Source organism: Erinaceus europaeus, chromosome 2, assembly GCF_950295315.1.
Source record: "Erinaceus europaeus chromosome 2, mEriEur2.1, whole genome shotgun sequence".
NCBI classification, from domain to species: Eukaryota; Metazoa; Chordata; class Mammalia; order Eulipotyphla; family Erinaceidae; genus Erinaceus; species Erinaceus europaeus.
The window spans coordinates 179655370-179679991 of NC_080163.1; the positions used below are offsets into that span (position 1 = coordinate 179655370).

At 41.9% G+C, this 24622-nt stretch overlaps 1 long non-coding RNA gene across 1 annotated transcript in view; it reads right to left on the bottom strand.

The window, feature by feature from the left end:
* Positions 1-644: 644 nt before the first annotated feature.
* Positions 645-24622, bottom strand: part of LOC132537027 (uncharacterized) — a 49321-nt gene continuing 25343 nt past the window's right edge. The window contains exons 3-4 of the long non-coding RNA XR_009548544.1: positions 5076-5216; positions 645-892 (exon numbers count right to left, since the gene is read on the bottom strand). This is a non-coding gene — a long non-coding RNA (uncharacterized LOC132537027). The remainder of the gene's footprint in view (positions 893-5075; positions 5217-24622) is intronic.

The window sequence follows — 24622 nt, forward strand, 5'->3', positions numbered from 1 at the left end:
TTGCAACAGTCCTTGCGCTTTGTGCCACGTGCGCTTAACCCTCTGGGCGCCACGGCCCAACTCCAGTAGAAGGGTACCTTATTGTTGCAACATCTTCAACATTTGTTGTTACTATCCTTTCTGATGTATGACATTTTTACAGGAATGAAGTAGTTTCTCATTGTTGTCTTTATTTGCATCAGTGACTTGGGGCATTTTTTCATGTGTCTGTTTGACACATGAAACTCCTCTTTGGTGAATATTCTGTCCATATTCTCTCCCCAATTTTGATTGGTGTCATTTTTGTTGCTGCTGCTGCTGAATTTGGTGAGTTTGTTATATATTTTTTTCTAGTATCCTTTTGTATTATTTATGATATCCACTTCCCATTCCATAAGGAGTCTCTCTGTTTGGATGGTGGTTCCTTTTCCTTTGCAGATCTTTTCAATTAGATGTAGCTCTCTCTATTTTTTTTCTTTGAGATTGGACTTGAGTTATTAAAGATACCTCTAAAAATTAAATCAAAACTCCAAATGAATAAGTCTTTCTATTTTATTTTATTAGTGATTTAATAATGATTGACAAGATTGTGGGATAAGAAGGGTAGAATTCTATACAATTTCCACCACTAGAGTCCCATATCCCACTCCCTCCACTGAAAGTAACCCTGTTCTTTATCCCTCTGGGAATATAGATCACAGATCTGTATGGAGTGCAGAAGGTGGGGGGTCTGGCTTCCGTAATTGCTTCTCCACTAGACATGGGTGTTGGCAGGTCAATCCATAACCCCAGCCTATTTCTATCTTTCCCTAATGGATAGGGATCAGGCAAGGTCAGGTTCCAGGACACATTGGTGAGTTCATATGCCCAGAGAAGTCAAGTTGTTATTATGGTAGCATCTGCAATTTGGTGGCTAAAAAGCATTACGATATAAAGCAGAACAAATTGTTTAATAATCAGAAACCAAAAGGTAGCAATATAGCAGGTGAAACTTGTAATCTTCATGTTGGAAGAAACTAGGAAGTCTGTCTTAGGTATATTCCAAGAAGCCCATGACTTTAGTAGTTTTTAGTAGTACTTTAGTAGTAATTGGAGCTAACATGCAGGTGGCCTAAAAGTACTGTCTGAGAAGATGGTATCAGAATTGGAAATAGGACTAGAAAGCTGGGTCAGGGCAGAGTAGCCCCATATATGGGAAAATTATATAAATACTGTTAACTATAAACCCTGTAAATCTGTAAATTTTAAACGTGACCTAGAGCCCATGTCTATTAATATTTAGCACAAGACCCTGTGTAACCTCTGCAATCCTGTCAGTCCAAACTCACAGTCCATGATCACAACTAGGAACATTCTAAGCTGCACTCATTTCAGGACCTATCTTTCTTGAGTGGCAGAGTATGTTGACCTAGCCTCCCTTCAGAGAGTGGGGCAGTTTCTACCATTATTGTTCTACATTGAGGGTAAAGTCCTATAGAGGATCACAAGAGGGTTTATGATGTTTTTCCTGATGGAGATGACCAGTGATGGTGGATAGAGCAATCTGTTAGGTGTCTAGGCCCATCATATCTATGTGGGGACCCAAGCATTCTCTGACTAGGGCTCCAATGATGGAGTGGCCTGGTAGTGAATGGGATTAGGATAGCCCACTAATTTTCTCTTCCAGGTGGGATTAAGCCTTTTCAGGAATCTCAAATTTGCTCAGAAAGATTATCACAATAACAAAAAACTTGATTTATTTTATTGCCACTGCATGAGGAATCTACTGCTTCCAGGGGTCCTTTTCCCCTTCCTCTCTCCCTCCCTCTCTTTCTTCTTCCTGGTCTTCCTCCCTCCCTCCCTTCCTTCCTTCCTTCCTTCCTTCCTTCCTTCCTTCCTTCCTTTCTTCCTCACTTTCTTCCTTTCTTTTTGATAGAAATAGGGATAAACTGAAAGGGAAGGGGGAGGGAGAGAGAGAAAAAAAGACACCTGGAGCACTGCTTCACTGAGCATGAAGCTTCCCCCCTGCAGGTGGGGACCCAGCACCACTGTGTGGCTCCAGAAACGCAATTTTTAAGATGACGATTTCAGGACTTCCTTGTGTCTTCTCCTTTTCCCAAAGGAATCATCCTCAGAAGTGGTGGAAGTTCTATAAGAAACCTCTCCACTGCTCCAACATGTTCTTTGCCTGTTCATCCAGCTCCTGCCTTATTTTCTTGCAACCCTGCATGTTAAATATCTCACCTCAAGCTCCTTTGGCTATTCTTTTTTTTTCTCTCTCTCTCTCTCTCTTCTTTATTTCCTTGTCTTTACATTTTCTTTTCTACATGTTTTTTTTTTTTCTTTCAGAGGGAGGAGGGTTAGAGAGTAGAAAGCCATTGTCAATTAATAGAGAGACATTTTCACCAGGTGTTTCTCAATTATCACGTTGGCAGCCAGCCCCTTCTGTGTAAATTGTATTTAAAAAAAAAATCCTTCCACTGCAGAAATCCTCCTCGGGATTGTAACCAACTCAGTGTCTTATTTTCTCTAAAGAAGGATGATCCTCTGGGAATGGCCCTGCTTAGAACTATAGAGAAAGCCAAGGTTGTTGCCTCTTGCAATATCGTGATTGAAATGTGTTCAAGTGTGTGATTATCCTTCGGTTTTAAACATTCTAGATCTGCTCCCTTGTTCTACACAAGTTTCAGAAATAAACTTAGGACCCGTCTCCAGGAGAGATTGATGTTTATTCTGAGTCAGAGGCCTAGTCCCCAGACATCCCCATAAATTAGTCTGCTGGAAGACCATAAACATAATTCTGGGCATGGAAGTTATTTAGATTTGAATTAATTGCTTTTTCAGTTGTTTTCAAATATGCAAATCAAAATAGCCCCAGAAACATGCCCATAAAAAGAGCCGTCCATTCTCCAGGAGAGAGTCTAGAATGTCCTTTGCCAAGGTGACCTGCCTCTTCTCAATGCTGATTTGTGCTTGTTCGGGCACTTCCCCTTGTCTGACATTTCCCTTGCCACTGGGTCAAGTGTTTTTGTTGTTCAGAGCTTTTTTGACTTCCACAAGTTACCACAAAATGAAAGAGGGTTATTAAGTCAACTGTGGAGTGTAAAATTGTCTTGGAAAATCCCTGGGGCCTATGGGGAAATGATTCCATAGCTAAGGCTGGATACGAACACAGGAAAAGAATCTCTTGTTGACATTAAAATCACCCCCACACAAGCTTGAATCAGCACCATTCTTCTCACAGGGCTCCTTCCTCAGGGCAGACATGTGTCTGAATGCAGCTATGAACCCGAGGCCTGGGGGGGGGGGGGTGTTGAGGGACACAGAAGTACTTCTTAGAGAAAGCATGGCTGCATGGGGAAACATCACTAAAAGAAGAATCTTCCGTAATCTTTCAGAGCCTAAGGTGATGTCCAGCTTGCACCAACTCCTGAATAACAAGCTCCTAATTGTTTCTCTGGGCTGTGCTAGGGGAGTGTCCCCAAGGTTTGCCCCCAGATTGTTTCCTCAATGTCCAAAGCAGAAGACAAAGAAGTCTTAGAGTCAGTACTTGAACAGTATGAGACCACTAAGGTGTTCAGTCATTCAGAGATGCCTGCTTCCAACCTGCCTGCCCAAAGGAGCCTCCTTGTCCTGAGGTAATAATCAAAGGTTGACTAGGATTAAACAGGTTTTGTGAGGACCTGAGTCTAAGTCCTGAAGCAGGAAAAGCCAGAACCAGAGAAAAATGAAGTCATGGGCTCCTTTTCTTGCATTAGGTCAGGTTTCCCAGAAACAGAACCTGAGGTAGGAATTCTGGTGCCAATGACAGGGTGTTCTTAGGGAGAAGCAGTTTGGGGAAGGGGTGGGGGTGAGGGTATAGTTCTAGATCAGAACAGGGGGAGTAACCAGACAAAGGCTTGATTTTAGCTAAAGGTGGAGGCCTCAGACGGAGCCTCAGATGAAAGGAGTTGTTCAACTCTGAGACAAGGGGGCCAAGACTTTGTACCTCTCTATCAGTCACCCCCCACCTTCCACTGCTGTCCTGCCATTAAGGAGTGTGGGACCTTCCAGAACTCTGATGGCAAAGCTCTCTCTAGGAGCAGCCTCCCCCATGGCTGGGAAGTTATCAGCAGCCCTCAATGCTGACTGTGAGGCCTGAGGCTGGGTGACATTAGGATGAAGCATAAAGATGTTGCTGATCCCATTCAGGGAAGACTGTAGTTTAGAAGCAGGGCCACAAGGAATTTGCAAAGTCAATCCCTGAGGGCTGGATGGTGGCACACTTGGTGGAACGCATATTTTACAGTGCACAAGACCCAGGTTCAAGCCCCCAGTCCCTACCTGCAGGGGGAAAGCGTTGTAAGTGGTAGGGCAGTGTTGCAGGTGTCTCTCTGTTTCTCTTCCTCTCTGCCTTCCTCTTCCCTCTTCAATTCTGTCTGTCTCTATCCAATAAATAAAGATAATAAAAATGAAACAAAAAGCCAATCCTTGAGTCTCTGCCTTGAGGGCCACCCAGGGTAGTGGGGGAGGGAATGCTCCAGCCCAGTGGAGGACAGGTGCTTTTTCCATGTGAGGGCCATGTTGCCTGAGAGAGAAAGCCATGGATTACTGAATCCTGCTGTGTTACCTGGTGGATATCTCATTGTGCCTTCCTCCCCAAGGCCTCAGAAATAAAATAGATCCCTACCAGCAACTGAGAAGTTGAAGGGAGATTGTGTGGGGGGACAGTGACTGGCAAGAAGGTCTCCTGGGAAGGTAAACAAGATAAATTAATAAACAAAGGAAAGGGGCTGGGTGAGGACCAAGTGTGAGGACCAGGGTTTGAGTCCTCGGTCCCCATCTAGAGGGGGGAAGCTTCATAAGTGGTGAAGCAGGTCTGCAAATGTCTGTCTTTTTCTATCCCTTTCTCTCTCCTTTTCTCTACTAGATCTTTCTGTCTTCTCAAATAAAGAAGAAGGAAGAGGAGGAGGAGGAGGAGGAGAAGAATATAGGATTTCTCTATTCAGATTTGATGGATACGGAACAGATCATCTATCAAGAGACCTGTACAGTTCCCCTCAGCCCCTAGAGTAGTGGGGTTTAGTGGGGAGTGAAGAGACATGCCAGACAGAGCCAGGAGTGACAGCTCTACTTACCTGTCACTTGAGGCCACAAGTCAGCAGCTGTGCCAGGAACAGCAGGGAAAGGCCAGGCTTCTGAGTGCCTCTTACCCACATATGGGCTCGTCAGGTCCTGGTGGGGTAGGGAGATGAAGAGCCCAAGTCCTCAAGCAATTCCTGTGGAGAAAAGTGGCATGCACCTATGACAATTCCGTGTGTGTGTGTGTGTGTGTGTGTGTGTGTGTGTGTGTGTGTGTGTGTGTGTGAAATCTGGTGTGTTGAGTGTCTACAAGCACTTAAAAAAAACAAAAACCAAAATCACTTGGCAAAACTGAAAACTCCCAACTTCATATCACACTTGGGCTTTTATCTTTTATCTTGCTGTTTCAGGAATCTCTCTGCGATTTTCTACAATGTTGAAGGTGGGAGGGTGCCGGGAGTACACCCCTCATTCACTACAATGGCTCTCTAGTTTGTTGGGATTACCTTGCCTGGCCCCAGAAAATAATGACAGCCCCCCCCCCCCAATAAATGCATGGAGACTAGAGATGGCAGTTTGTAGTGCACGAAAAGAGGAAGGCCTACATATGGGACTACATCAAATTAAAATGCGTCTGTACAGCAAAAGAAACTACTACCCAAACTAAGAGACGCCTCTTAGTTTGACGCCTCTTAGAATGGGAGAAGATCTTTACATGCCATACATCAGACAAGAGGCTAATAACCAGAATATATAAAGAGCTTGTCAGTCTCAACAACAAGAAAACAAATAACCCCATCCAAAAATGGGGAGAGGACATGGACAGAATATTCACCGCAGAAGAAATCCACAAGGCCGAGAAACACGTGAAAAAAATGTTCCAAGTCTCTTATTGTCAAAGAAATGTAAATAAAGACAACAGTGAGATACCACTTTACTCCTGTGAGACTTTCATACATCAGAAAAGGTCATACATCAGAAAAGCAAATGCTGGAGAGCGTGTGGGGTCAAAGGAACCCTCCTACACCACTGGTGGGAATGTCAATTGGTCCAATCTCTGTGGAGAACAGTCTGGAAAACTCCCAGAAGGCTAGAAATGGACCTATCCTATGATCCTGCAATTCTTCTCCTGGGGATATATCCTAAGGAACCCAACACACCCATCCAAGAAGATCTGTGTACACATATGTTCTTGGCAGCACAATTTGTAATAGCCAAAACCTGGAAGCAACCCAGGTATCCAACAACAGATGAGTGGCTGAGCAAGTTGTGGTATATATACACAATGGCATATTACTCAGCTATAAAAAATGGTGACTTCACCGTTTTCAGCCTATCTTGGATGGACCTTGAAACATTCATGTTAAGTGAAATAAGTCAGAAACAGAAGGATGAATATGAGATGATCTCACTCTCAGGCAGAAGTTGAAAAATAAGATCAGAAGAGAAAACACGGGAGTCGGGTAGTAGCTCAGCGGGTTAAGCGCACATGGCACAAAGCGCAAGGACTGGAGGAAGGATCCCAGTTCAAGCCCCGGCTCCACACCTGCAGGGGAGTCGCTTCACAGGAGGCGAAGCAGGTCTGAAGGTGTGTCTATCTTTCTCTCCCCCTCACTGTCTTCCCCTCCTCTCTCCATCTCTCTGTCCTATCCAACAATGACGACATCAATAACAACAAGAAAACAAGGGCAACAAAAGGGAATAAATATATATATATAAAAAGAGAAAACACAAGTAGAACCTGAACTGGAATTGGTGTATTGCACCAAAATAAAAGACTCTGGGGTGGGTGCTGGGGGGTGGGGGAAGAATGCAAGTCCAAAAAGGATGACAGAGGACCTAGTGGGGGTTGTATTGTTATATGGGAAACTGGGAAATGTTATGTATGTACAAACTATTGTATTTACTGCTGAATGTAAAACATTCATTCCCCAATAAAGAAATTTAAAAAATATATATTTATTATCAGAGACAGAGAGAAATTGAAAGAAGAAGCAGAGACAGAGAAGGAAGTGAGTCAGAGAGGCACCTGCAGTCCTGCTTCACCACTAGTGAAAATTTCCCCCTGTAGGTGGGGACCAGGGGCTGGATCCCAGGTCCTTGCCCATTGTCATGTGAGCACTTAACCAGGTGCACCACCAGCTGGCCTCAGAAGAATCTTTTTAGAATGAGATGAAGCAAGTCCTTCCAGATTAAGGAAGTCAGAAACTTCCTATGAGGCAAAACTTTGATAAAGTCTCATACATCAGAATAAAACTAAAGTGTTAGCTGTAAAATTTTTAAAAAGTACATAAAAAATGTCAATGTGCAAACAACAGAGTTGCCATACACATTGCAGAAAAAAAAAAAGTTGATAACACAAATCTTCAAAAAAAGTTTTTAAAGCGAAAGGAGGCAAAAGATCTGTACAAAATTAATCGCAGATACAAAGAAGCAAATGACAAAATGTGCAGATGCACAAATCGTCACTACATACTAAAAGGTGTTCTATCTCATTAGTAATCAAAAGTGCTAATAAAAGTAAAAAATGACTCATCTTTTTTTCACTCATCATATTGGAATGGATTAAAAATTTGACAAAAACCCAAAATAGCAGAAATGTGGGAAAATTGAGATTCTCATGTACTGTTGCAGAGAATGCAAATAAATCAACTTTTTTTTTTTTTTAAAGAAGCATGTCTTTGACCCAGCAATCACACTCTTAGGATTTTATTCTAAGGAGGTAATTGTTAAACAGTGCTAAAATACAGCCACCGTGACATTCATTAATGCTTTTAATAGTGAAAATTCTGGGAACAACCTACATATCTGTGCATAAGTGATTAGTTAATAATCTATAATTCACACATAGAGAAAAGTCCCAGTATTTGAAATAATGCATAATGTTGGAGATCTCTATTAGAAAGGTGGTAATCTATTATAGCTCCTTTTATATGTCCCTCTGCTTTTTCATGAGTATCATTCTCCTCTATTTCCTTACCTGTTCACACCACTCCCATTTCAAACCTCCTCTTCCTCTGTGAAGAGTTTTTACCCTTCTGAGCCACTTGAATAGCTTCCGTTTTAACACATTAAGTCACTCCCTTTGTTATTTCTGTGATTGTGTTTGTTCACTCAGTCACCTAACAAACATTTCATTGAGGACCTACCTACCAGTATTCTGTTAAGGATAAAATAAATGGCCATGTTTACAGATACTTCAGCCCAATGGTTTGAAAAGCCCTTCAGAACAGGGACTGAGCATGTATTCTGTTACCCTAATTCACATGCTGGAATTTGGTATGTGAGTAATAACGGGTTTATGAAATGAAAAATGTATGGTTGGAATGAAGGAGAGTAAATAGATGGATGGATGGATGGATGGATGGATGGATGGACGAACAGGCAAAGGAACGGTGGATAAAATGAGTGAGCTAGTGATTAAGAGAGTACTGAATGAGATGAACTATGTGGGTGAGTGGGCACATAAGTAGACAGACTGGTAGGTAAAATGGATTATTTGTAATTACTCCCCATTTCAGACATCGAGCAAAGTCTTGTTATTAAACCTTACTCACAGAGCTATATAGAAGGTATAAGATGCTAGCAGAAGGGGTGAGGCAGTAGTGCACCTGGTTGAGCACACTTGTTACAATGTGAAAGGACACGGGTTCAAGCCCCTGGTTTTCACCTATAGGAGGAAAGCTTTGGAAGTGGTGAAGCAGTGTTTCAGGTGCCTCTCTGTCTCTCTATCACCCACTTCCTTCTCAATTTCTGGCTGTCTCTATCCAATAAAGATAATTTTTAAAAAATAAAATAGAATTCTATCAGAATAATGTTACTGTTGAAACCACTGACTTCATCATTCCCAAAGAGAACAAAACAAGAGCTATGTCTCTTACAGAGTCCAATCTGAAAAACAGAAAGCAGAGACTTTGTTGCAGGGACTGTGGAAACACTGAGACATAGTTCAAGAAACAAATAGCCCAGAGATAAGCAACAACAAGAAATGTTCTACCATGTCCAGAGGGAGAAAAGGACTCAGGGTTACCAGAGCCAGGATCTTCAGAGGTTCACCCATCCAAATCAAGGCGATCACAGATGGGAAAGACAACACTCTCCTTTCTCAGTCTTTCTCCAGCCTTCTTCCCCAGGCCAAACCCTACAGGGGATCCTGGGAAAGTGGACCAAACATCAACTGAGAGAAGGGAAAAAGCACAGGTCCCAGGAGGAGCTGGTCAACACCCCACACCCCCTACATTGGGATCAATAAATATTTAAATGCATCAATCTCACATTTAAATGTGCAATCTCACATTCTTTATGGCAGTTAAGTAATAGCAAATGACAGGTGTGTACACATTTTAATATGCCTAATATGTGTGTGTTTGGGGGTGGGGGTGGGGGTGGTAACTGGGGCAATGGCGGCCTTAAAGGACCCTCAGGATCTTGCCCACCACACTTGTTTCCAGGGTCAACTCTCTACTTTTTAGTTTAAAAGACTTTGGGCAAACTAGTTGGCTCACTTCCCTCACATTAAAACAGGGCCAGAAGCAGGCACACCAATTGAACACACACAATACAATGTTCAAGGATCCAGGTTGAAACCCCCTGTCCCCATATGTGGGGAGAAAGCTTCACAAACAGTGAAGCAGATCTGCAGGTGTCTCTCTTTCTCTTTCCCTCTGTATCTCCCTTTCCCCTCTCAATTTATCTCTGTGTTATCAAATAAGTAAGTAAATAAAAATAAAATGAAACATTAATGTTGAATTGGTTACCAGAAATTGGGGGAAAGTCACAGAACATTGGTGGTACATGTTATATATAACTATATTCCTTTATACAGTCAGAGATGTATTAATCAGGGTTCTACAAAGAAACAACCTATAAGAGACATAGCTCTAGGTGCTGTGTAGATATATAATGAAATGTATATGAGAGATTGACCAGTTCCTCTGCAGATGTGGGCAAGTCCCAAGACCTTCAGACTGAGTTGACAAGCTAGAGAGCCAGGACAGCCATGATTTAGTCTGAAATCTTAGGAATGAGGACTCCACAATGTGTCTTGGAGCCCTGCCTCCCCACAGCCCTGCCCCACTAGGGAAAGAGAGAGACAGGCTGGGAATATGGATCAACTTGTCAACGTCCACATTCATCAGAGAAGCAATTACAGAAGCCAGACCTTCCACCTTCTGCACCCCACAATAATCCTGCATCCATGCTTCCAGAGAGATAAAGAATAGGGAAGCTATCAAGGGAGGGGATTGTATATGGAGCTCTGGGGGTGGGTATTGTGTAGAAATGTATTCTTCTTATCCTATAGTCTTGTCAATATTTGTGTTTTATAAATAAAAAAGAAATAAATTTGTTAAAAGAATGAGAAGAGCTATTACTGTAAGCATCCATACAAAGACTGTCAGGTTCAAAGCCTAGGAAGAACTTATATTTCAGTTCAGTCTCAAAGCATTCAGGCAAAGGGCCAGTGAAATAGTTCCCTTGCCATGCATGTGACCCAAGTTCACATTAAAGAAAATTTCCACGTCCATCTTGTAATCTTTCTCTCTCCTCCTCCTCTCTTCTCTCATTCTCTGCATCTGCCTATCTAAAAAAAGACTAAGAGACAGAGACAGAGAGAGAGAGAGAAGCACTCAGGCAAATAACCCCATTCACTCAGGGTGGGGTTCACACAGGTCTTCAACTAACTAATTGAATGAGGCCTACCTCAACCTCATCCAAGAATACCCTCATAGAAAGGCTCCAAGTAATGTGTGGTCATATATCTGGGTCCTTTACAGCCTAGTCAAGTTGGCATTTAAAATAATTCATCAAAACGATATGCCACAAATATCTCTACTTATATTTTCCCTTAATTTTTAAGATCAGTGGTCCAGGAGGTGGCACAATGGATAGGGCATTGGATTCTCAGCCATGAGGTCCTTAGTTCAATCCCTGGCAGCACATGTACCAGAGTGATGTCTGGTTCTTTCTCTCCTCCTGTATCTCTCATGAATAAATAAATTCTTTAAAAAAAATTTAAGATAAAAAAAATGAAGATTGCTCTAGTGTGCATTTCTGGGATTCAGTACATGTTATAAATACAAAAGTAGATGAGACTCAAGGAACTTCAATCAGGTGCCTTAACTTCAGACCCTTGGGGACCTCTTTTTCATCTCTCTAGGTCATATCTTCTCCATGAAAGGTGGATGGGCAAATAAATGGCCCTGGAGACTCTGCCAGTGCTTTAAGATAAAATACGTCCTCTGAGTCAACAATCACTTTTTTTTTTCTTTTCTGAACAGAGATTTGTACTTTCATGATTCTACCATTCCCAGAAGACTCAGTTTGTTTGTTTCTTTGTTTTGATTCAATACAGAGAAAGGAAGACAAGGAATAGCATCAAAACTCCACTCTACTCTACTATTAATGAGGCTTCTCCTGGGATTATATGTCATCATGCTGGGTCTCAAACCCAGGTATTCAAGCATAGTAAAGTGTGTGCTCAATTGGGTGAATTATCTCCTGGCTCTCATTCATAGTTTTTTTGTCTGTTTGTTTGTTTGTTTGTTTGTTTTTCCACCTTCCTTCTTCTTTTTTCTTTGTTGTTGCTATTGTTGTTTGGTTATCACTGGAGCTTCATTGCTCCATGCTGACATTTTCATTAGAATGGCAGAGATAGAGACAGAGAGGCAGAGAAAGATATCACATAGCATTAAAGCCTCCCTCATTGTGGTAGAAGCTAACCTTGAACCTGGGTCTTGTCCATGACAAAGCAAACACACTATCCAAGTGGGCTCTCTTCTAATTCTCACCCCTCCTCACCAATTCACTTTTAATTCAAGATTGGCAAGTAGGCAGTAATCTAAAGGAAAGATCAGCTGACCTTTATGTAAAAAATCACCCTCCCCTCTTGATTTATGACTGTCTCTATGTGATAAATAAATAAAAATAATAAACAATTTAAAAATTTTTTTTTAAGAATTACATAGTAAATATTTAAATTCTAAAGCCCTGGCCATATTTCTCCTAGTGGTTCAAGTTCACTTTAGAATGCAAAAACAAACAAACAAACAAAAAAACTCCCATAGCAATGTGCAGGCAAACAGGAGTGTATTCCAAGAGAATGAATGGTATCTACCACTCCACTGATGGGATGGATTTAATCTACTGGCCACAGTTTGCATATTCTATATCAAAAGGAAACTTTGTTTCTGAATGTAACTAGAGACTTTGGTAATTGCAATAAAAGTCCAGGTGATGGTAATGATAATGAAAATTAATAATCCTCTTTGCTTTTTCTTTTTTTTAAAATTCTTTATTTATTGGATAGAGACATCCAGAAATCAAGAGAGAAGGGAGTGATAGAGAGGGAGAGAGACAGAGAGACACCTGTAGCACTGCTTCACCACTTGTGAAGCTTCCCTCTGCAGGTGGGGACTGGGGGCTTGAACCTGGGTCCTTGTGCATTGTAACATGTGCGCTCAACCAGGTTCACCACCACCTGGCCCCTGCTTTTTCCTATATTGTTGGGAAATTGTGAGGATGTGGTTGAGCTTGGCGGGGCTTGACCTGAGGAGTGCATCTATCCTGTCAGTCTCTCTCTCTACCTAGAGGTTGAGCAAGGAAGGACAGGAGTAAACACAAAGGTTTTCCCAGTCTTATCATACTCCCTGCCTCACAAAGCACCCCGCAATCCTGATACTATGGCCATTAGATAAAAAGAACAAGGGAGATGTCGGGAAATTGTGAGGATGTGGTTGAACTTGGTAGGGCTCACAAAACACCTTGCATTACTGATACTATGGCCTATCTACATAATCATTGTTTTTCCTGAAAGATCCCCACCTATTCCATTCCTTTGATCTATCTTCTTTCTACCCTCAAGACCCTCCCTGCCTGCAGGGTAGTATTATTAATAATACCAATTAAAACCCTCACAACAGTTGCTAAGGAAGTTCCTACCTTCCCAGCCCCTTTTGCCTTTCTCCGCCCCTTTCCTAGCCATTTCTGTTTCCAACTTGCCACTTCTGGGTTTGCCCTTTAAAAGTTTTGGCTCTCTGATCAATAAAGAGAATTGCATTGCATGGCTGCCACGTGTTTGGTTCCAGAGTCATTTCTTTCTCATCGCTGAGTAAGTAGCAGCCCAGGCTGGCTCCAGTCGAGTTTTCTCCAACCCAGAGAGGACCCGCCCAGGAAGTGGCAACCCCATGCTAGCCTGGCACTATATAAGGTGTATGTGCCCCAAATATTAGAATAATACCAACACTATAGGCAGAATAATATCCCCAAAGAAGGCAATGGCCTAAAGCTCAGAATACAGGACTGTTACCCAACAAGCCAAAAGGGACTTCAAGGACCTGACCTTGAGACTAGGGTTATGACCTCGAGTTATCTTGCATCTCTGAGTAGAGCCAATCTAATTGCCTGAGTTCTTCAAAGGATAATCTTTCTCACTGGTTCAAAAAGAGATGTGTACATGGGTAAAGAGCCAGAAAAATGTGGTGTGGGACAAACTTGGCCCTTGACCCTGACATGAAAAACTGAGAAATGGGACTGGGTGAGCGTGTCAAGAACCTAATCTGAGCCCCTTCTCCCTAACCATCATGAGCAGTAAAGCGGGTCTGCAGGAGTCTATTTTTCTCTCTCCCTCCCCCTCTTCTTTCAATTTCTTTCTATCCTATCCAACAGAATAGAAAGGGAGAAAAAATAAAAAGGAAAAATGGTCATGAGGAGTGAGTAGTGGGTGGATTTGTAATATTGGCACCAAGCCCCAGTGATAATCCTGGTGTGAGAGAGAGAGAGACAGAGAGACAGAGAGACAGAGAGAGAGAAGGGCCTAAGCAAACCAAGGCCTGTTAGAGGCCACTGTTAGCTCACTAAGATAAGGAAAGGATCCTTTCCCTGGATCCTCTGGAAAGGCTCAAATCTTGACTCAGTGACTCTGTAGGAGTCTACAGCAGTGCATTTGTATTTCACTAACCTGTTGATATTTTGTTATAGCAGATATAGAAAACTAATACATTAAAATCCCTGGAAAAATATTCAGAAAACACAAGGCCTAAAGATATATCTATATATCGCCCATAATGTCACTACTCTAAAATATCCACTATTAACACATAGGCATATTTTTATATTTTTTAGACTTTTCTGTGAATATATATAAATGTATATTCAAAGATATACATAAATGTGTGTGAGAGAAATATAAATACTTGAATTTACACTGGTTATAATTTATATCCTGTCTTACTTCATTTAACATTTTAAGAGTTTTTCTGTGCCAATAGATTTCTTCAAAAACATGTTTTCTAGTATAGATGACTCATAATTTATTCACTTTTCCTCATTTTAATTGTTTCTAATCTTTATACTAGTATAAAAATTGTCAAGGAAAAAATTTTTGCACATATTGAAGTGTTAGGATGTTAAAAGGTTACTATCTTTTTTTTTTCCTTTTGCCATAAAATTTGTGACTATTTTTCCTAATTTTATTTTATTTTAATTTCATTCAGCGTCATTTTTGATGTGGGCAACTTTTCATCTTGTTATCATTCAGTAGATTAGTACTTTGCCATTATTTATTTTCTTTTGTGGCAAGAAAGGCAATTTCCAGGCTCAGATTTCCTTCTAGCTCTTTTAAGAGTTATTATTTCAGAGCTAGCAAGATGGCTTACCTGGGAGAGTGTCTGTTTTTGCCCCACATATAATCCAGATTTGAGCCTATCCCACACCAGGTTAAAGGAAACGCCAGTGCTGTGGTGTTTTTCCCTTTTTGCCTCTGTCTCTTTATCTGAATAAGCCTGGAAATTCTAAGTTCCAGTGAAGACAAATTATAAAAATAGTTCATTATTTCAGGGGCCAAAGAAATCACTCTTCAAAGAGAGTGCCTAGCATTGTTGCATTGCAATGTGCCCATCTCAGATTTGTGTCCTGCCACCACTTGGAAAGTGTTATGGCAACAGAGGAAGAAGCTTTACTAATATGGGTGTACATACACACACACACACACACACACACACACACACACACACACACACACACACACACACACACACACACCCCTGCCACCAAGAAAAAAAAAAGAATTCATTATTTCAATTTCTCTTTTTCTTTAACTGGTACTTATTTAACTCCTGAATTAACTAGGCACCATCTATTGACTGATACCTGGTTTTGGTGGTGCCCATTCCCATACTCCTTTGCTTCTTATTAAATATCCCCCATGCTAGCCTCTTTAAAATTGAAGGGACCCTATAGTGCTTTAGTTTATCTTGAGACTAGTTTTTTGTTTGTTTGTTTGTTTGTTTTGTTTCTGTTCATTTGTTTTTGAGATTTGTGTTGTTCCACCATCATATAGGATACTAAGAACACTATAAGGTTATAGCTTCGGGTTCTTTTGGACTTAAGATTCTAATTATCAGGAAGATTTATTCTCCTTCCTACACATAGTTGCCAAGGTTAAGATACACACATTTCTTTATTAGTCCGGATCTATGTAAAAGTTCCCTTTACATGGACAATTTTTTAAACGTTTGTTTGTTTATTTTCCCCTTTTGTTGCCCTTGTTGTTTTTTTGTTGTTGTTGTAGTTATTATTGTTGTTATTGATGTCCTCAGAGAGAAATAGAGAGAGGAGGGGAAGACAGAGGGGGAGAGAAAGACAGACACCTACAGACCTGCTTCACCACCTGTGAAGCAACTCCCCTGCAGGTGGGGAGCTGGGGGCTTGAACCTGGATCCTTACACTGGTCCTTCCACTTTGCTCCACCTGCACTAAACCCACTGCATTACCGCCCAACTCCCTACATGGACATTTATAGAAAGAAGAGAGCACTTGGTGCCATAGGGTTCCCCTAGTAGATTCATCCTGCCAGTGTTGCACTTTTTCTTTTTCATAAAGAAAGAGAAAGCAGAGAGAGTGGGGGTAGAGAACAACATGGAAGCTTTCTTTAATGCAGTGGAAACCAGGTTAGAACCTGGATCACGCACATGGCAAAGCAGCACACTATCAAAGTGACTATTTTCACCAGTCCAGTTTTACAACTTTTATGAGTATACAGGGTAATAATAACATGTCTTAAACTCAATATTGCACCTTAGAGGAATATGCGTGTGTGTGTGTGTGCGTGTGCGTGTGCGTGTGCGTGTGTGTGTGTGTGTATGTGTGTGTGTGTGTGAGAGAGAGAGAGAGAGAGAGAGATAGGGAGAGGGAGAGGGAGAGGGAGAGGGAGAGGGAGAGGGAGAGGGAGAGGGAGAGGGAGAGAGAGAGAGAGAGATCTGTAACCTATCTTAAGTTTTTGAGTTAACCAGTCTGTTTCTCTTTATTATTTTCTCATAGTAGTGGCATATAATGATGTATTGATACTTTGTGTTTGTTTCAAGATCTAGTAAAGCAATTTCTTTTAAAAATATTTATTTATTTATTCCCTTTTGTTGCCTTTGTTGTTTTCTTAATGTAGTTACTGTTGTTATTGATGCCGTCGTTGTTGGATAGGACAGAGAGAAATGAAGAGAGGAGAGGAAGACAGAGAGGGGGAGAAAAAGACAGACACCTGCAGACCTGCTTCACCACCTGTGAAGCGACTCCCCTGCAGGTGGGGAGCCAGGGGCTGGAATCGGGATCCTTAAGCCAGTCCTTGTGTTTCATGCCAAGTGTGCTTAACCTGCTGCACTACCGCCCGACTCCCATCTGGTAGAGCAATTTCATTATTGTTGTTGTTGTCACCAGTGCTATCCCTGGGACTCTGTACCTATACAACTCTGCCATTCCAAGTGGCTATTTATTTTTCGAGAGAGAGTGAGACAGAGAAGAAAGAGAAAGAGGGAAACAGAAGAAGGAGAGACACCTGCAGCATTGTTCCACTGCTCATGAAATTTCCCCTGACAGATGAGGACTTGGGTCCCTATGCATCATAATATGTGTACTCTCTATAGTCAGCTACCACCTGGCCCCTATCTATTTTTTTTCATTTTACAAATATTATTTTATCAGAGGAGTTGGGCAGTAGTGCAGCAGGTTAAGCGCACATGGCACGAAGCACAAGGACCAGCGTAAGGATACCAGTTCAAGGCCCTGGTTCCCCACCTGCAGGGAGTTGCTTCATAGGCAGTGAAGCAGGTCTGTAGGTGTCTGTCTTTCTTTCCCCCTCTCTGTCTTTCCTTCCTCTCTCCATTTCTCTCTGTCCTACCTAACAACAATGACATCAGTAACAACAACAATAATAATAACAATTTAAGAAATATTGCTTTATCAGTATATCTCTTAATTTAAAGTCAAGTCATCACAACTTAATATGCTTAACAAAAATATATTGATTTTATAGACATTAAATCTAAAGCACCTTATGATTAAAGTTATTGCTAATTTTATATAGTTATGCTGAATAAGTTGAAATTTTTATATTTTAAAAATTAAAAAAATCAGTCCCTTTACTGAAGAAAAATATGACAATTGTCGCATGTGTCTTCCTCATTACTTTTATTTTCTAAAATGTTTTTGGCTATTTGTTTTTCATTCTAGATTGACACTATAATTAATCTTTCAAGTTTACACACATCGTCTATAAAGATAAATGAGTATGTTTTAAAAAGCTCTGGTGAAGGCAGGGTGGAGGGTAGAGAAAGAGTGCAAAAGTTTACAAAACAGGCTTCCATGCCTGAAGCACCAGAAGTTCCAAGTCTGATTTCCAGCACCACCTTAAGTCAGAGCTCAACAGTGATCTAGTAAAATAAAATAAAATAAAATAAAATAAAATAAAATAAAATAAAATAAAATAAAACTCTGGGATCGCTATACTATTATTTTTATTTAAAGCTATCACCAAATGTTAACTCTATGAAAGAACAGATAATTTCATGATAGCCCAAAGTTAACATATATACTAATCAAAGTTTGATGGATTTTATCATGCTAAAGACTTTTATATCTTTTGCATCATTAAAATTTATATATATGTATATATATATATGTGTGTGTTCACATATCAGGTTAGTGACATTTTCCAAGTCATTATATATTTTAATGCTATTGAGAATATATTTCTGTTTTCATTAATTTTCTATTTGATTATTTTTGGCATATGGAAGAGTTAGCAATTTTTGCAACTGTCACCTTTCTGAACTTTTCTAATCATTCTCAAACTACACTTTCATGATTTTAAGAGACCATCAACTCTTCAATTAGACAAAAAAAGTCAAACAAAAAGTCTTCAGGAAAAAAAAAAATTAGAGAGGCACTGTCTGCTAAGAGACATGAAAGCAGTTTGTTAAACATATACCGAGAATGAGAAAAAAAAAAAAACCTTCAGCTTAGACTAAAGAGAACTTAAATTTTATAAGTAGAATAACTATATCATCGACAAGTAATAATAGCATCTTATGCTCTCCCAGCTTCCCCTCTTATTTCTCTCTCATGTGTTATTTCACTGGCTAACGTTAGTGAAATTGTTCTTGATTTTAATGAGAAGGCCGCTAGTGCAGTGGTTTTTAATTACCTAATTTTTCTTCAGTGTGGGGAAGGTCATGGCCCTTTTGAAAAATCTGCTGAAAGATGTGCATTCTTGTCCTCAAGATAAAAGCAGAAGTGCACCCACACCCAGCTTTCACGTGCCGACGTTTTAAAAAATCCTCCCAGCCCCTGCTGTCTTCCACAACCACAGAAGTCCATTCGGCCTGATGAAGGCTGCCTTCTTTACAGTTTCACCTGTTCGAGGAATGGTAAATGCTAATTTAAGACAGACAGGCCTTGATCAGGACATTCTTTTTATTTTCTGTTGAACCCCCTGCCCCAAGTCAGTACAATTGCTGGTTTCTTGCAAATACTATAGAGGTATTTCAGTAGAAGACATCATTCTGCCATTTTTTCAACCTTCCCTTATATTCACACACTTAAGGCCCTTCCTACTAGGAAAGCTACAACCCATTTGTGAGTTCCCCTCAAACAGGCATTTTAGCTGACTACATTAAACAGGGGTCTCCATGTTTAAAAAATCATAATAGAAAAATGCCCTACAGTAGCCCTTGGTGAAAGGCTGCTGGATCAACCTGGTTTCACAAAGCATAGTGAAATGTGATGGGTCCCATAGTGATGGGACCCATTCTCCTGTCCCAGGAGTCATCCTCAGTTACTTGCCAGGGAACCATGTCTCAGACCAGGAAGTTAATTGCTTCAAAATCAGCAAATGAAGAGGGTTGGGTAGTGGCTCACCTGGTTAAAAGCACATATCATTATGTACAAGGACCCAGATTTGAGTCCCAATTCCCCACTCATAAGCAGTGAAACAGGTCTGCAGGTGTCTAACTTTCTCTCCCTCTTTCCATCTCCCTGCCTTCTCTCAATTTCTCTCTATCTTATCTACTAAAAATTAGAAAGAAAAAAAAATGGCAGCCGCCCTGAGCAGTGGATTTGTAGTACCTGCAATAGACCTTGAGGCAATAGATATCAGCAAATGGGGACCTGTTGAGTGCATATTCACAAGAACTCAGCTTTAAGTTCCTGGTCCCCACCTGCACAATGGAGGCTTCATTGAAGCAGTGCTGCAGGCAGAGTCTCTCTTTCTCCTTCTCTATCTGCCCTTCCACTCCCAGTTTTTCTCTATTGCTGGGCTAGTGTAGGGGTGCCTCTTCCCCGGTGCATACTCTCTGGGATGGGGAGAATGACTAGAGGGAGATGACTCAGGAACCAAACACATGGTGCAAGGCAATGCAATATCTTTATTGATCAGAGAGTCAAGGTATTTTTTTTTTTCCTCCAGGGTTATTGCTGGGCTCGGTGCCTGCACCATGAATCCATCGCTCCTGGAGGCTATTTTTTCCCCCTTTTGTTGCCCTTGTTGTTGTAGCCTCGTTGTGGTTATTATTATTGACATTGTTGACGTTGTTCGCTGTTGGATACGACAGAGATAAACGGAGAGAGGAGGGGAAGACAGAGAGGGGGAGAGAAAGACACCTGAAGACTTGCTTCACTGCCTGTAAAGCGACTCCCCTGCAGGTGGGGAGCCGGGGGCTAGAACTGGGATCCTCATGCCAGTCCTTGCGCTTTGTGCCACATGCTCTTAAACCACTGCGCCACCGCCCAACCCCCCTGCCAAGGTTTTTAAAAGGCAGACCCAGAAGTGGCAAGTCAGAAACAGAAATGGCTAGGAAAGGGGCGGAGAAGGGCAAAAGGGGGTTAGGAAGATAGGAACTTCCTTAGCAACTGTTGTGAGGGTTTTAACTGGTAGGATTAATATTACTCTGCAGGCAGGGAGGGTCTTGAGTGTAGAAAGAAGATAGATTAAAGGAATGGAATGCGTGGAGATCTTTCAGGCAAACCAATGATTATGTAGATAGGCCATAGTATCAGGAATGCAGGGAGCTTTGTGAGGCTCCTCACAATTTCCCAACACTCTATCCTATCAAATAAATCAATCAATCAACAAACTGGTGAGTAGATGGAGGCTATATGCATCTACTCAAAAACTTCCCTGATTAGACCTGGCCCATCTGGGATAATCTCTTTAATTAACTATATCCTAGTTGGGAACTTGGATTTGTCTAAAACAGATTCCTTCCCTTTCACCATAATCTACGGGCCAGAAGGAAGTGACAGTTCCCATCTATAGCCAGGGGCAGGGGTTATCTAAGTTTATGTGGGATTCTGCCTACAGACTTCACGTATGTATTATTGAACAGCAATGAGCTGGCCAGAGGCTGCTGTGAACAAGTACCTGAGGACAAGCTGGGGGCCACCACCCACTCTGGACCTTTCTTGTCCCTTTGTGTGTCTGCTTCAACTTCTGCTACCTCCTCACACTCCACCTCTCCCCGGCTACCCTCTCTAACTGTCCTGGGAAGTGAAGCCTCAGACTTGTACTGCAGTGGCAAGTTGACAAAGCACAATTCAGGCTCACCTGTTCTGATTCTCTGAGTGGTGTATAGGAATTGACTCAGTACCGGAAGGACTTCCTAAGATATGGAAACATGCTGATGCTCTAGGGGAGCCCAAACAGGCAGGGAGCAAGAGATACCGCTGTTTATGCAGGGGAAAGATGGCTTCAAACTCCTCTGTGTGCTCACAAATGTATTTTTCTTTCCTTACTTTTTCCTTTCTTTTCTTTCCTTTTCCTTTATTTTCTTTTCTATTCTTTTCTTTCCTTGCCTTGGCTTGCTTTGCCTTGCCTTTCCTTTCCTTTCCTTTCCTTTCTTTTTCTTGCCTACTCTTCCCTTTTCTTTTAATTCTATTCATTCATTTCTCTTGTTTAGTGGAACAGAGAGAAATTGAGGGGTGGGGATTAGTAGAGAGAGAGAGAAATACCCTCAGCACTTCTCCACCATTCATAAAGATTCCCCCCCCTCCACCCACCAGGTAGAGACTAGGGCCATTAACTCGGGTCCTTGTGCACAATAATGTCTGCACTCAACTGGATGTGGTGCACCACCACCACCGGGCTCCTGCTTACAGATATTTTATTTGGAGCTGGCAACCAGGATAACATTCCACAGTCAAACACTCCCTGGTGAGACTGGGAAGGTTGTGCAGCAAGTACAATGGAGCACCACACTTGCAAGTGTGGGGTCTTGAGTTCAGTCCTCTGCTTTGCATATGCCAGGAAATGCTGGACTGGTTCTTTCTCTTTCTCTCACAAGTCAAGACATAAATAAATAATAATTTTTTTTAAAAAAGGCTACTCCCTAGAACAAAGGACAAGTATGGCCATGCTTGGAAAGTATGTAGAAAAAAAAAAAGAAATCAGTTTTTCTCCGTCATCTTTATAGTTCCAACTTTCCTTTGTCAATAATAAGAGTCCTCTCTCTCTCTCTCAGCAGTGAAAGGATTTTGAACAAAGAAAAAGAACATTGTCTTTAATAGAGAAGATTAGCTCATTTACTTTTATTGTCCTTTTACATTACTGCATTGATGGCTCTTAATTCAGTCAACTTGCTCTAGGATAGACTTCTCCTCACTGGCTCCTTTGCTCTGTGCTGTGCTCTCTCTGGAGTACATTTCCTTTTTGCATCTCAGGAAAGCTATGAAGGATGATAATGTCTTCATCCTGGAACAGTGGAGGCTGTGGAGAGCTCACAGCAAGATCCATTGTACTCCAGTGGATGTGTGCTTAAGGAAGATCATGTGTGGGTCAGGCTCAACTGATAAAGTGCACATGTTAATATGTGCAAGGACACAGGTTCAAGTCTTCAGTTCCCACATCTGTATGGAGGAAGACTCAAGAGTAGTGAAGCAGTGTTGTAGGTCTCTCTCTTTCTCTCTCTTTCTCTGTGCCTATGTATCTATGTATCTATGTATCTATCTATCTATCTATCTATCTCTTTCTCTTGATCTCTCTTTCCCTCCCTCCCTCTCTCCCACCCTCCTTCCTGTTTCTATCTCTATAAAAAAGACCATGTCCAGTGACACAGAGGATTGATATATGTGACTGGCACCATGGGGGTGACCTGAGAAACCCATGCACAAGTAAAGTCTTCAAATACAGATCTTTGTAATGATTCTTTACAACCGTAAAGGAGAAAAACAAAAGGACAGAAAAGGTGACCTAGGTTGCATACTACAGCTTAACTGAGTGTTGGGAGCATTGGCTAGAGCAAAGCATTCTTGGCCCTTGTCCATCAGAACTATATGGATCCTCACGGAAGTATCCATACAGTTTGTCCCTGGACCTTGCCTACCAGGACAGTACAGGCTTCCTCTTGAAATGATCGTATGGTGTTACTCAGGCCAACATCCCTGACAGCTGAGTGAAGGGGTGAGAAGGGGAACCTGCACAGGGCAAGTGTGAGCCACCATGAAGATGGGTACAGTGGTTTTGGTGAGGAGAGAGAGGAAGGGGCAGAGCAGAGGATACACTGAGTGTGGTTTGAGGTTGATGGGACATTCAGGTATATGCATCCAGAATTTGGAATGGGACTGCAGTGGACATTTGGAAGCTACCAGCACCTAAATGAAGGGTTCTCAAGTTACTCCCTGTCAGTGCCCCCAGCACAATCTGATTTCTGTGTGTGCCTTGCACTCAGACCTGGAGGTTTCTGGAACTCTCCATTGAGACATACTCTGGTCTTGGGCACTTCCTGGCACCTGCACAGAACATGGAAAGCATTACAAAGTTGGGGCCATGCTGGCTCACTAACCAACTTCCTGGTCCTCTGAGGGGGGCATTCTGTAGCAAGTTGTTGTTTTTGCCGGGCTAGCTTCACAGGCAGGTAACAGACAACCCGGGACTCATGGCTTGGTTGTATGCAGTATCTCTTTATTCATGCAGGACGCAGCGCAATCTATACCAAGCTAAGCTAAACTAAAAACTACAAACAATCTTGTCCTTAAAAATATATTAGCCCAGTAGGGTGGGAACAGGATGCGACACAGAGAGGGTGGAGAGAAAAGTGACTGGTGAAAATCAGGGTATGACAAGGAGAGGGGGCGGAGCAGGTGAGAATTCTACCACTGAACCACCAATGCCCTGGAGGGAAGGTGGTGCTTGTTAACAGAGGTTATGTAAATAGAATGAAGTGGTTATGTAAATAGAATAGTGTTAAGCAGGGGGGATTAAACTAATGAAACAGAAGGGGTTTTTAGAAGCATACCAACAGCAGGTGCAGCCTCCGTGCTTCTCAGAGACTAATTCTGTCAAAGCTCAGATTCCTGGAGGCCTGGAAAAGTTGTGATGATGAGGATAGCATACTAGACTGCATGTATGATGTCCTGAGTTTAATACCCAGCATCATACATATCAAACTGTCCCTCTGGTTCTCTTTCTGTGATAAATAAGTTTATTTTTACAAGGAGGGGCTGGGGAGATAGCATAGTACCTGACACTATGAGACCCTAGGTTCAATTCCTAACATGAACCAGAGCCAGACAATACCCTGATGATAAATAAAAATTAAAATTCATGCTCATATTCCTGGGTTCCTGCAGAGACTGATTTAGTAGGGTTGAGTAGGGGGGTGGGGGGGGAGAAAAGGGCAAGGTTTGCATTTCTGGGATGCCAACATAGCTCACTTGGATATTGTGCTGTTTTTCCATGTGCATGCCATAGGTCTAAGCCCGGCTTCTGCCTCATTAAAGGAAGCTGCAGTGCTGTCATCTCTTTCACACTCTCTGTGCCTTCTCTGTATCTATCAAAATAGATACACATTTGCATTGCCAACAAGCTGTGTCGTAGAATGTCTCTCCGAGGGTCTTCCTGGCATTGTTCCAGCTGTCCGAGCTGTGACCCCTGGTTCACACACACTCCATTGATTGTCTCGTCTCCTCCCTCATTCTGTTTCCCAGGATCACATCCCAAATGAACTACTAGCACCCAAGTCTTTGTCTGAGGTCTGTTTGGGGGCAAATCCTAATTAAGATATCTTCAACCTGTCTCATCTGTAGCATGGGGAGGGGATGGCACCATTGTTGCCATCACTGATCTGTCATCAGAATGAAAACAGATAAGGCCAGCATGAGGGACCCTCAGGTTAAAAGCAGCAGCTAATGCATTCCCTTCGTCTCTTCATCCCTTGACATTCCTGAAAACAGCCAGGGAGAAAAGGGGGTGGGATGGGAATTCCAACAGTTGTGAAGACTGACTTACTGATGGAGGACATTAAGTATCTTGAGAGGCAGCTGAGGAGATAGCATAATGGCTATG